This window comes from Eucalyptus grandis, chromosome 3, assembly GCF_016545825.1.
Source record: "Eucalyptus grandis isolate ANBG69807.140 chromosome 3, ASM1654582v1, whole genome shotgun sequence".
Lineage (NCBI taxonomy): Eukaryota > Viridiplantae > Streptophyta > Magnoliopsida > Myrtales > Myrtaceae > Eucalyptus > Eucalyptus grandis.
The window spans coordinates 71,300,310-71,314,807 of record NC_052614.1 but is presented as its reverse complement, the minus strand read 5'-3'; the positions used below and the strand labels follow the sequence as shown (position 1 = coordinate 71,314,807).

Sequence of the window (14,498 nt, the reverse complement as noted above, 5' to 3'; positions counted from 1 at the left end):
GATTTTGAGTAGAAATAATATTTTTTTTATTATGTTCCCCAGAACAGATTCTAAACATTTTAAACTGTTTGATAACAGTCTAAAATTTTTTATTCAGGAATAGAATTGCATTTGGTACCGTACTCATTGATTCTGTTCTAAATTAATTTATTTTATTGCTTTTACCTCACCCAATCCTAATTTCTTGAAAATTGAATAAGACATTAGATTAATACTTGCATCTAAATCACATAATGCTTTTTCAAAGTAAGAATCTCCAATAGTGTAAGGAATAGTAAAACTCCTTGGATCTTCGGAGGTAATTTGTTTTGTAGGATGGCCGAACACTCCTCATTTAACTTCACAATTTCATAATCCTCCAATTTCCTTTTGTTTGCCAAAATCTCCTTCAAAAATGTTGCATAACTAGGCATTTGCGTTAAAGCATCTACAAAAGGAATGTTAATGTGCAATTTTTAAAATACATCAAGAAATTTAGAAAATTGCTTATCTATTTTGTGCTGCTGGAGTCGGCGAGGGAATGGAATTGGCGGCACATATGGCTTGAGATTATCTGGAAAAAGTTTACTCTTACTTGTCTCATTTGATTGTTTATTGACCACCTCTTCCTTGTCTTTGAAAATCTCTTCTTCTCCCACTTGTTTACCACTTCTCAGGGTAATAGCCTTTATGTTTTCAATTAAATTTTTCTCTGTATTGCTCAGCAAAGAACTCCGTTGTCTTCCTGACATCATGCTTGTTAACTGACCCACTTGCATCTCCAGATTTCTGATTGAGGCATCTTGGTTTTGAAATCTCACATCCTTGCTTTTGATGAAGTCATGAGTCGTGTTAGCAAGTTTGGTGACTATATCTTCCAAATTTGACTTTGTCTTTTCTGATTGTTTGAATCCCGGTGGTCTCATCACATTCTGATTATTCCATGAAAAATTTGAATGATTGCACCATCCCGGATTGTACGTGTTGGAGTAGGGATTATTCTGTGACCTGTTAAAATTCCCAACAAAGTTAGAATTTTCATGAGATTGTTTAAAAGTATTACCTACCTGACACTATATGCTAACATGTCATCCACCACAAAAATCACATGTCAAATTCTGAATTTTCATGACTGAAACACCCATATTATCTAGCTTTTTGTTGAGTGTTTCAAATTGTGCAGCAATTGTAGCAAAAGCATCCACTTCATGAACTCCGCTAACTTTTCGCATCGGTAGCCTCTCAGCAGGCCACTGATAACTATTGGACGCCATCTCCTCTAATAGATTGTAGGCTTCTTCTAGTGTTTTATTATTTAGAGTTCCTCCCGCAGCTGCATCAATCATAGAACGAAGGTTTGTACTAGAGCCATTATAAAAAGTTTGTACCTGCATCCATATAGGTAGTCCATGATGTGGGCATCTTCTAAAAAATTCTTTGAATCTTTCCCATGCTTCATATAATGATTCATTATCCATATGCATAAAATTAGTAATATCGTTACGTATCTTGCAAAGTGGAAAGAATTTACCAAGAAATTTCTGAACCATATCATTCTATGTAGTAATTGATCCTGCAGGAAGAGAAGAAAGCCAAGTCTTAGCTTTGTCTCTAAAAGAGAATGGAAATAATCTCAATCTAATAGCATCATCTATAACTCCATTATATTTAATGGTGTCACGGATTTCAAGAAAAGTATCGATGTGAGCGTTTGGATCATCGCTTGGTAGCCCACTGAATTGCATCGATTGTTGAAGCATCTGAATGAGTGATGGCTTGATCTCAAAGTTATTTGCTTGAATTGCATGTCTTCTGATACTTAATGTGGTGCCTTGAACTATTGGTGCAGCATAATCTCTTAAGAGTCTATGTGGATTTTCATTCTCACCATCTGCCATCTTCTTAGCGTGATTTTTCTGTTCTCTCAGTCGCCTTTTGAATGTACGTTCGATTTCTAGATCAAGTTCAACAAGTTCCCCTTGTTAGCTACATGTCATAAACCAATGTACACCCTGACAAATAAACCAAAATAAAAGCTAGATTAAACTTAGAATTATCTGGTATCAATATTAATTAGTATTAAACAAACGATCCCCAGCAATTGCGCCAAAAACTTGTTCGTAAAATTCTAAACGCAAGTGCACGTGTCAAATAAGTAATATAATGATGAGAAAAAGTATCGTCCCACGGAGATCGATGATTAATAAACTAATTAAATACTAAAATAGACTAATTCTAAAATTTATCTAACAGAGCAAAATATAATTAAGAATAAATTAAAAACGAAATTTGTAGACTAAATGCAGTAAATCGATAAGATAAATATGTTAAAGCATCCAACTTCACCATAACCACTCGATATGAATTTCAGATTATTGTAAATACAAGAACGATATCAAACATGTGATAATGGAATTTCCTAATCTATTTACTATCATATCTCTAGGTATAGCAAACATACTTAGCTTATTAATCCATTATATCTCTATGTGAATTAAAATAAACATGAGTGCATTAAAAATTATGAATATTCCCGGTTTACAATGAATCTTTTAGATCACCTTATCACCCAAAGCTACACAAATAACGCGGTATATTTCTATACATGTTTAATTCATGGTTATATATTATAATGAACAATTGTATATTATCGCTTCTCAGTCCCAAACATGCACATCAAATCATTCAAGTGGTGGCCAGTCACTCAAAAGCATTAAATATAATAATATATAACTCACATGAATGAAATCAATTATAAAACATAAACATCATGAAATTCACATCATCATGGTTAGGCTACATCGTAGCCCCTAACAAAAAAAATTAGAACATAGTAGAAGAAAAATAAAAATAAAAATCAAATCCAGCATCTTGAATCAAAGGACAAGAATTTTGTCACAACTTTTGTCTTCTCTTCAAAATACTTGAAGAACTCTCGGAAAAGAATGAAAAAACGATTTAATAAAAAATAAAAAATAAAAACCTACATTCTCTCTCATATTCTCCTATTTATAGGATATATCCAAAATATCTATCTCCCAACGCTTGCATATAACATTAAGAAACAAAATCAAAAATTTTCTAATTTGATATCCATCTTCCACTGCTGCTTTTATTTGAATTCCCGATAGTTGCCATTCTTTTCCTTATTATCTCAATATCTCATTATTCTGCATAAATAAGGAAAATTCAAATAATCAGAAGGAAATCCAAATATTTTATCATAGATAATGCATTAATTGTTGCCTAAAATAGATAAAATAACTCTATTTTTATAGAGTTATCAATTATTTTCATGGAGATGGAGACATCGACTGCATCAGGCACTCGCAATCTTGATAGATTGTGAATTTGTCCTTATGTTGGAACTGATTTCATTTAATGGAATGGTAATATGATTCTTCTTTTATCTAAATAATGCATTCTCTACATCTTGAACCCAACTTGCCCGCAATCCCTCGGTCTCAGTTTAGTCGGTGTGGACCTTTGTCAGGAGTGAAGGACGCGGTTGATTGTGGGGGTCGAGCAACGCATCCCCGTTGTCTTCTGGATAGAAAAGTGCGCATTCACGTCTTGGTTTGCTTCGATCGTGGGGATTCTCCAAAATTCGAAAAAGTAGGGGAAGAAGAAAGAGATTGGAGAGTTGGAATACCAACCCCACCGACCCATTCTCAGATAAAGAAAACGAAGATCCCTAAAGAAGAAAGATCTGAACAAGTAGATTAGGTCGTACTTGCTGTGAATTTTGATTGGGTAGGATTGAAGGGGCGATACGCTCGAGTTCCACAACACTAGCAACATCTATCATAAGAGCCTTGGATTTCAGCGGGGTAAGAATACTAAGAGTGTCAAAATTTTCGTACGGCATTTACTTAAGTATCAAAAAATTTGAAAAATCACTCACTTAAGTGCCATCAAAAAAATTTCTCGCCGAAAAAGCTGACATGGCATTAAAATAACATTAAACTTGCCAATGTGGCTCGCCGGCAAGTTGAGTCAGCAAATTGGTGCAATCAAATTTTTTTTCTTTACCTAATTTGACCTACAGAAAATGCTAATGTAGATTTCATTATTATTTTTTCCTTACATGGAGCTAACGTGGCATTTCAACAATTCTTGGATAGATGATAAGAATGAGTAGCCTACTACCAGTTTATTGTCATCAAGATTTGAGGACTCTCTGATTTTCTATCTAAAGAAAAAAGAAATGCTCGGAACCAAGAGGAAGTCCTTGCTCCACAGAGATGGTAGAAAGTCGTGTAGGGCATCCTCTTGTCTACTGAAATCAAGTCATGAGTATCAAGAAAAGGATGGTAAGAAGTAGCTGAAAATGTACCAGAACACCATCGCATAGACTCTCAAAGATAAATGAAAATTGTAAGGGCAAATGCTTTTGTTGTGAAAGTTTGGAGATATGAGATAGTAACTATAACAATCCAATTAAGTGAGGGTGGGGAGTGATTGCCAGGGCTAGAGGGCTTGGACAAGGGATGGATCCTAGTAAGTTTTTAGGATGACGAATGAAGCAGAAATGGAGGAGGAGAGCATGCCTGAGATATATATGTGAAAAGATGCATTTCGACATCACAACAAGTTTCATTTTGAAATTAACGTGTTTAGATTAGACAACTACTAGGATGACTGACCTCTTTTGGGAAAGTGAGAATGTGTATTCTAAAGGATAAGACCGCGAGACTTGATATCAGATAAGCCAAAGCGAACAATACCTTGAATGAGTTAATCCAAAGATACCAACTTCTGTCATGCTTCGTTGGATGACAAGAGATAAAAATATATATATATATATATATATATATATATTTGCACGAATAATTTAAAAGGAACAACGGGCTCTATTGCGACAATGTATTAAGGAAATCCCAGCATGCCATGATCACTTCAATTGTGCTGAATATCTTATGGATGGTCATCATGTTATTACCTTGGAGCTTTTCAAATGAATTCTTCAAGTTCCGCTGCTATTTCTTTTGCTTCTCCTTCGCTTTCAGATCCTGAATCCAGCGGTGCAGTGGAGTACGACCCCTCTTATAATGGCAAAACCGCCAACACCTTACATTGTTGCTAGTACCAGTAAGAGTGACCCTCCTTAAGCACCTTATTAGCCCCAACCATTTTGATTCGCTCATAAAATGTTTCCTCATTGACCTGAAGTGTCGTTTGCTGTCAAGTTAGAACATCGCAATCGACTGATCGCTCGACTTGCAATGAAATTTCCCAACGAAGACAAACAAGAAGGTGTTAGGAGTGTTAAGAGTATAACACAAGATATGGGTGCTGATAGAAACAGAGGAAAGAAGAAGAAGACTTCAAGAACAGAGGAAAGAAAGAAGGTGAAAGTGAGTTCAATAGCAGAATTAAGAAAGCTGATGAAAACAAAGAAGTTAACAACAGAGATTACAGATTTCGTAAAATTGATTTACCTTTGAGAAATCAGTTTTCAATTTTCAATTTGTAAAGTCAAACTCTGTTCTTTACTTCAATTAGTTCGTTAGTGCTTTGTTAAGCTAGTTAGTTTCATTCAGTTGAAGCTCTTCAACGAGATATAAAAGCTGATAAGAGAAGAGCAAGAAGTGCGAAGCATTTTTCATTGTAAACAGAGCACTCATTTGAATGATATATGACTTTACTCTCTGTATCATCTCTTCCTCTCGCTTCCATTCATTGTTCTGTTCATCAAAATCCTTCATGGTATCGGAGCGGTTTTTCGAGAGTATGAATCAACCTTCTTCTCAATGAAAAGATGATGAATCTACAGATTGAAGCTTCATCGATTGCTGTCTTCTGTTGTTGATGGTGGTATGTACTCTTCATTTGAGGATCGAATCGATTTTCAATACTAAACAAGAACTGTGAGTTGTTTCTTCTCCTAAATCAAGTTCTCATCATCATCAGTAATAGAATCACAACTCTATTCTCTGTTCTGCAAAATCAGTAGGGGATTGGTTTCAGTAATAAAGAATCCTCTAGAATCTGAGTGTGAGAATGGCAGCAAGGGTGCAGAAGTATCCATTCCCTATTCATGTTAACATTTCAAACTTTGTTACCATCAAATTAGCCGAAGATAATTTTCTTCTTTGGCAAGCTCGGTTTCATAGGTTTTTAAGAAGTCAAGATCTGTCGGTTTTGTTAGTGGAGAAAGTCCACCACCGCCAAATCATTGCGAATTAAAGGAGAAGAACAGGTGCGAAGTTATAAACCCGATTACAATGATTGGATTAAGACAGATCAACTTGTGTCGTCGTGGATTAGTGGTCTTTGTCTCGAGAGAACATACTTAGTCTAATAATTGGTTTAGATCTTTGCGTTTGAAGTTTGCGTACACTACTTAATCGATTCACACAAAAGTACGTGGGCCGAGAGAATTTGAGTTAAGAGGGAAAGCTGCAAGGATGTCGAAACGTGATCGAGCTTTGGCTATATATCTTAGGGAATACAAGTCAATATGTGATCAACTCAAGGCCATAGGGAAACTCGTTGATGAAATAACAAAATTGTTTGGAGTTACGGAAGGTTTAGGATCCGAGTATGAAATTTTAAGACCACAATATATTGCTTAAAACCACAACCAGAATATGATGAGGTGATATCACACTTGGAAAGATTTGAAGCAAGATTACAGAACTACTCGTCAAATCAGTTCAGTCCCTAATCTAGCATATTATGGCCAAAGGAAAATCGAACTTCTACAAAGAGAAGTTTTTGACAGAGAACCAGCACAACAAGCGCCGCTTTGGAGGACCAAGAGGATATATTCGTGGAGGAGAAGTTATGGAAGAGGACGTCCATTTAATAATCGATATCGCAACTATGGATATTCGGTAGAAGTATAAGCTACGAGATGAGAATAATCCAAGTTATGATCAAGGGAACAACAGTTCAAGCAATTCAACACTATCTCGGCATTGGTTCTGGTCAAGGTTTTAGATCGTATGCTGGTTCCACACAAAGAAATCCAGATATCAAGACATATCCCTCTAACTCATCAAATCTAACCCTTCACAAAAATCTGCAGGAAAATAAAGTGATAGAAAACACTCGATTAGAGTGTCAGATCTGCAAACGTCCTGGACATGATGCTCTTCACTGTTGGTATAGATTCGACAACTCTTATCAAGCTGAGGAAATACCAACAGCACTAGCAGCAATGCATCTTGAAGAACCAGGTGGCAGTGAATGGTATCCAGACACTGGCGCAACAGCTCACGTCACTGCTAATGCTGGTATTCTTCATAATTCCTCTAAACACATTGGTAATGATACAATTATGATTGGTAATGGCTTATGTTTACCTATTACGCATATTGGTGATGCCTTACTACCTACCAGTGGATACTTTACCTTTGAATGATGTGTTAATTGTTTCAGAAATTAAGAAAATCTTCCGGTCCCAAATTAACCGATGACTATCCTTGCTCGTTTGTCTTTGACAAAATCGGTGTATATATAAAGGACCACTCATCCAGCAGAATCAAGATGCTCGGAAGGAAAGTTAATGGACTCTACCGAGTAGACCCTCGTGTTACAGAAGTCCTTTTCACTCAAAAACACAGGACAGTTGGAGAAGATGTGTGGCACCAACGTTTAGCCCACACGAACTTGAAAGTCCTGGAGTACATGAAGAATCAGCAGTTAATTCACTGCAATACAAAGCTATAGTCTATATGCAGAGTTGTAAAATAGCTAAGAGCACCGCTCCGCCCTTCCCATTATCGACTGTAGCTTCTAGACCCTTAGAACAATTCATTGTGACATCCGGGACCTTCTCCAGTTAATTCATTTCAGCACTTCAAGTATTATGTGATTTTTGTGGACAACTTCTCTCGATTTAGCTGGCTTTATCCATTGAAATCGAAGTCAGATTTCTATAATGTCTTTCTCATGTTTGAAGTTAGTAGAAAATCAGTTTGATTGTAGAATCAAGGTCTTCCAATGTGATGGTAGAGGAGAATTCATTAGCCACAAATTCAAGTCTCATCTACAGAATTGTGGAATTCAACAACGTCTGTCCTGTCCTTACACACCTGAACATAATGGCATATCTGAAAGAAAACATCGACACATTGTTGAGATTGGTCTGGCTATGCTTTATCATGCAAGACTTCCTTTAAAGTTTTGGGTTGATGCATTTATAACAGCAAACTATATTGTTAATCTACTTCCTACTCCAAAGTTACAAATGAAGTCACCCTACATTATGCTATATCAGCAACAACAAAGTTATGATCATCTCAGGATCTTTGGGTGTGCATGCTATCCATGTCTCAGACCCTATGCACAAAACAAGTTTGATCCAAGATCTCTTACTTGTGTATTCTTAGGTTACAATGATCGCCATAAGGGATATCGGTGCCTTATTCCCACCACTGGTCATATATACATAAGTCGTCATGTTGTATTTGATGAAAGTTTCTTTCCATTTACTCAGAAACTGACAACAGACTATCCTCATCATACAAAACTATATCAACTGTGGACAAAGGAAGCTCAATTCTTCAATTCTCCAAATGAAGAAGGCAAACAATCCACATTATCTGAACATACAAGCCATTTACAAAACAACAACATCATCACTACAGCTCATTTACAGGACTCTCCTAGTTCAGAATCACCTTCAACCTTGTCTTCATCCTCTCATTCATCTCCATTGCCCATAACATCTGCTGATTCTTTAAATTCAGCATCCTCCTCAACCTCTTCTTTGGGACATTTGTCTCGAACCAATTCTGTAGAATCAGGAGCTCCTATCTCCACCACTAAATCACCAGGTGATCCTGCTATTGCTCGAACTTCTTCTTCTCCAATTATCTCATCACACATATCATCTACTCATCCTATGCAAACTAGATCCAAATCTGGCATTGTAAAGATCAATCCTCGATATGCCTGCTTAGCTGAATATCAAGTGCCTCCTGAGCCACGCTCACTTAAATCTGCTCTAGCATATCAAGGCTGGTATAGAGCCATAAAAGATGAAATGGATGCATTAGATGAAAATCATACTTGGATACTAGTTCCTCGCACTAGTCAGATGAATGTTATTGGCTGCAAGTGGGTATACAAGACAAAACTTGCACGGATATGGCAGTCTTGATCGTCTAAAGGCTCGGTTAGTAGCCAAGGGCTTTCATCGCGGGAAGGAGTGGATTTTACAGAAACATTTAGCCCTGTTGTCAAGCATGCCACTATCCGCATTGTGCTCTCAGTTGCAATAGTACATAATTGGTCGATCCATCAACTCGATGTGAAAAATGCATTTCTTCATGGCAACTTGAATGAAACAGTATATATGGAGCAGCCTCCTGGCTTTGTTCATCCACACAAATCCCAGCATGTCTGTCTTCTTAAGAAGTCCCTTTATGGGCTTCACCAAGCACCGCGTGCCGGTTCGATAAGTTCAGCAATTTCCTCCTTGAAGTTGGCTTTTCTCGTAGTACCACAGATCCATCTCTTTTTATATTGAGAAATGGCCAAGAAATAGTCCTGCTGCTATTATAAGTGGACGACATTATCTTGACTGGCAGCTCAGAGACATTACTACATACTTTGATTCATTCTCTCAGCCTTCAATTTCATATGAAAGACCTTGGCCATCTTCACTACTTCTTAGGACTTGAAGCAAAACGTACCACTACGTAACTGTTTTTGTGTCAAACTAAATATGCTCTTGACTTACTCAAACGAGCACACATGGTCGATTGTAAACCAATCTCCACTCCCTTGTCCCCGCAGCAGTTATCCTTAAAATCGATCACACCCTTCTCCAATCCAGTTGAATATCGAAGTTTAGTTGGTGGATTACAATATTTGACTATAACACATCCTGATCTTGCTTTTGCCACAAATCTATTATGCTAGAAAATGCAACAGCCTACTGTAGGCGATCTTCATCGGTTAAAAAGGGTCCTTCGGTATGTTAAAGGCACAATTCATCTTGGCCTCTTCATTCGTTCCCACACTCTATGCATTTATATGGCTTCTCCGATGCGAGACTAGGCTGGTGTTGAGACCAGACGATCAACAAGCTAGTTCTTGTACCTTTCTTGGATCAAATCTCATTTCATGGGCAGCTAAGAAACAATCTCTGTCTCTCGCTCCTCCACGAAGCCGAATACAGAGCACTTGCCTCGGCTACGGCTGATCTAACTTGGATTAGTTTTGTTCTCCGTGATATTGGCCAACCTTTGCATTCTCCAACTCTTCTCTTACGTGACAATCGATCCGCTATCTCACTCACAGCAAATCCCGTTCTCCATGCTCGCACCAAACATATTGAAGTCGACTTTCACTTTGTTCGTGAAAAAGTTTCTTCTGGTTCTCTTCGAGTTCAATATGTTCCGAGCAAATGTCAACTTGCTGACATTTTCACTAAAGCCTTAACACGGCTCACACATTCTATTCTACGGATCAAATTGGGTATCGGTATACTACCTCTTACCAATTTGAGGGGGGATGTTAAGAGTATAACACAAGATATGGGTGCTGATAGAAACAGAGGAAAGAAGAAAGAAGACTTCAAGAACAGAGGAAAGAAAGAAGGTGAAAGTGAGTTCAATAGCAGCAATAAGAAAGCTGATGAAAACAAAGAAGTTAACAACAGAGATTACAGATTTCGTAAAATTGATTTACCTTTGAGAAATCAGTTTTCAATTTTCAATTTGTAAAGTCAAACTCTGTTCTTTACTTCAATTAGTTCGTTAGTGCTGTTAAGCTAGTTAGTTTCATTCAGTTGAAGCTCTTCAGCATATATAAAAGCTTATAAGAGAAGAGCAAGAAGTGCGAAGCATTTTTCATTGTAAACAGAGCACTCATTTGAATGATATACGACTTTACTCTCTGTATCATTTCTTCCTCTCGCTTCCATTCATTGTTCTGTTCATCAAAATCCTTCAAGGAGACGGTCACCGCAGCGGTGAATTTGTATGCTTCAGTTCTAGCTTCTTTGGAGCAGGATAAAGAAGAAAGCCTAGGATTTGAAGCCCTGTCACGGTTCGTTGATAACGCTGCTGTGGACAACGGGATGAACTTCTTTTCGCGCTATATTTCAACTTATACTGCTCGTTGGCAAGTCAATTGGCTTACGTGGCATGTCAACGCTAATGTGGTCGACTTCGTTGGCCCTCGCCTCTAGCCGATTACCGTCCGACAATCGACTAGAGGAAGAAGGAAGGAAAGGGAAAGAGAAAAAAGAAAAAAAAAAAAAGAAAGAAAGAAGAGGAATAAAGAATAAAGGAAAAATATATATACATATTAAAATATTAGTAAAAATTATCCACATCAATGCTGGTTATGTCACATAAGTTAACTGGCATTATCAGCAAAATCTAGCCAAAATTAGCTAAAATAACTAAATTGATACTAGGTCAAAAAAATCAAGAAAAAATTGACATCAAGTCAAAGTTTTTATGATTAAACTAGCATCAATAAAAGGTTCGAGACTAAATTTATATTATTGTAATATGTTTATGACTTTTTTTACACTTTTCCCCAGGAGCTCCTTTTTTACACCTCCAAGTATCATAAGCATTTTGGGTGGATCATGATTAAAACATTGCAAGGTTCCATTGAAAGACAGCATGCTAATTATGATTTGTCACAAGGTATGTAAATTAGCCCTTAAGAAGCCTAATTTTCCATGCCAAGTTAATACCCAAACTTTTGCGATAAAAGTCTCTGTGCCCCCATGGATATCATCATCATCATCATCATTTTCATATTAATCGTAGGGGCAATCAATATAATAGAAAGCTAACATACTTGTACATTTATGATTTAAGTGCTCGATCTGATTCCAATTACTCAAATTTCAGTATAGCCTTGCAAGCCCAAATAAGTGAGATACCCTCTTTTTTTCAAAACCAGTAAGACATGAATTTGGATATTCCTATGATGACAAACATCCGTCAGTTCTTATGATTTGTGCCTTATCCACTTCATTCTTCAAGTGCCCTCTTTTGCCCTTCCTTTGTATCCTCCCCCCTCAAAAGTGAAGATTTTTTTCTTTTATTTGCTTTGCTTTTGATGGCCCTTTGAATGAGCCGACATTTATGCGCAATAATGAGTGGCGGCTGAGAACATCTTAGTCGTTATTATACATACATAGGCTGAATTCTCAGCAATATTAGGTCCTCTTTTTTCTTTTTCTTTTTTTCCTGTATCTGTAGTTATCTTGCTTCCTTGTTCTGATTTTTTTGAAAGAGAGAAGTCTTGGAAATGGTAGTAGAGTTGGCGAAAAAGGGAAAAATTACATATTTGTCAAGTTTCATGTGTAGATGAATCTCTGAAGTCTCTTGATTTAAATAGATTGTTGGCCCTTAGGCAAATAATTTTGGTCGGGCTTTGAATGTAGATTTCAATGGATTTGATTCAACCTTATTACCAACATTGCCGTTAAGCACAGCGCCATGTCCTTAACATCGGATGATGATTTTCTTAGTTCTTCAAGAAAATGAAAGCGTACCTGATGCTGTAAAAGTCTAGGAGATGTGCCTTTAATATGTCACTATCAACGCTTTTTTGTTGCGAATACGCGTCTTCTTCATTCACTACATTTATCGACATAACTTATAGAAGCTTAACTATGGGCTCATTATCAGGATAATTCAAACTCAGAGCTCAAAAGAAGGAAAAAAAAATATAAATCAGTCTCAATTTTGATCGTCAAAAACATTCTGACTCGAATATACAGAAAACATAAAATTAAATAGGAGCACAACCAATCCCGTCTCTTCAACTTAGTAGAAACTATTCCGTTGTGAGTAGCGTAGCTCCAAAGAGACCCGCCTTTCCATCTGAAGTCGAAGCCGGAAATTCGCAATGAAATTCTCTGCCCTCCCATCGATATCATCCTCTTCGCAATCACATTCATATGGGTTGCTGTGACCGCTGCCATCGCAATGGAAAGATACCATCTTTGCACGTTCTAGTGCTCCATCTGATTCTGAACTACTCTCTTTCCAATCTGCCTCTTCAATGTGGTGTCGCCTGCCTGGTGAAGTTCGACTACGCCGCAACCAACGCCTTCTATGAGCACCACTAGCAACTGAATTGGTTATTCTTCGCCATCTGCGAATCAGCATGTCCTTTATCTTCTTGACTGCCCTCTTCAAGTTCCTTCGTAGAACCCACCACTTGTATGATGATGTGCCCATTGTTATACGTTTCTTCCTCCTTCAAGTAAAGCTTTTCCTTTTAATAGGCCCTGGGAGTGAGTCGAAGTTTATGCAGCGAAAGAAGAGAACGAATTGTATGGGATAGCAGGCGTCACAATAAGGGTATTTATAGGGCTCGAAGAAAACTTTCACACGAAACGAGAATTGCCCGACAAGACACTCGCCGCTTTTACTTGGTTGCGTGTCAGAAAGCAACAACCGACTGTAGTGGCAATTGCCTCGAAAGTCGCAGTGAAGTTCTAGAAAAAACCACGAATGCTACTAGTTCAGGACAATGACGTACAATCTCACGAATGACATTGACGTCACGCTTCTGGTTATGTTTGAAACGCATGTGACTTGAGGCCTCTTGCTTGGGAGCTAAGTCTCGACTCCTGATGTATTGGTTAAGCCACACAGTGTGAACTGAGCTGCATGTCCAAGTTCGTTCGAATCTCATTTACTTGGCCTTGAACGCGGCTGGCGAATCTCATCATTGTATATTCGCATACCACTTCTTTTTAGGACAGACTTACATGAAGTTGAAACTTATAGACGTTAATCAGAAAAAAAAAAAAAAAAAAAAAAAAACCCTTCTATTTGACCTGGTTGATAGATCAACCAAATACTCTTTTTGCATTCTCAATTGAAAAGCCATAAATGAAAAAAAAAAAAAAAAAAACTAAATTATTCGGGGCAGTACAACATATTTTGGGTAGATCTCTTTAGGAGAAGAAATGTGCCTGAGATGAAATATCCGTCCTTTGTGTGAATTACACAACTACTACACAAATACAACCAGTGCAGAAAGGCCCCAACATGCTAATGCCTCCAGTCCCCGTACTGCCATCCTCTAAGTTGAACCTTCTCATCCATACAAAAAGAAGTCAAAATAGGGAACTGACTGGCAAGAACTTGACAGTGTTATGAGATCAGAATTAAGAACGAGCGAGCACATGCTCATGAGGTTGCTGGTGATCATCTGCATGCGAATGTCCAGCACCAATCATGGCCGATTATATTCATGATCTGCGAAGTTAACATCAGAGAGAGTTATCCTTCAGTAACTTGTTTACTATGTCCACTACTTTTCATTTCTGTTGATACAGTTATGTTGAAGCTCCAGATGACTCCTGCATGGTTCTGTTGATCTTGGTTTTGTCGTGGATATATGCCATAGTTGAGCTCAATTGGGATATTCCAACAATTCTTACATATATCATATAAGTGACATTGAGTGTAGCCTAGTAATAGTTCATTGTAATAGAGATTTGAGAAGTCTTTGACTATCTATCCAAAGAAAAGGGGACGGCTTGAAAGTAAGACGAAGTCCTTGCTCTACGGAAATTG

The 14,498-nt window shown here is 37.5% G+C and overlaps 1 non-coding gene across 1 annotated transcript; it reads left to right on the top strand.

Moving 5' to 3' along the window:
- Window positions 1–1,383: 1,383 nt before the first annotated feature.
- Window positions 1,384–1,487, top strand: LOC120292337. The gene has a single exon (XR_005550132.1). It is a non-coding gene; the product is annotated as a small nucleolar RNA R71 (small nucleolar RNA).
- Window positions 1,488–14,498: the final 13,011 nt, after the last annotated feature.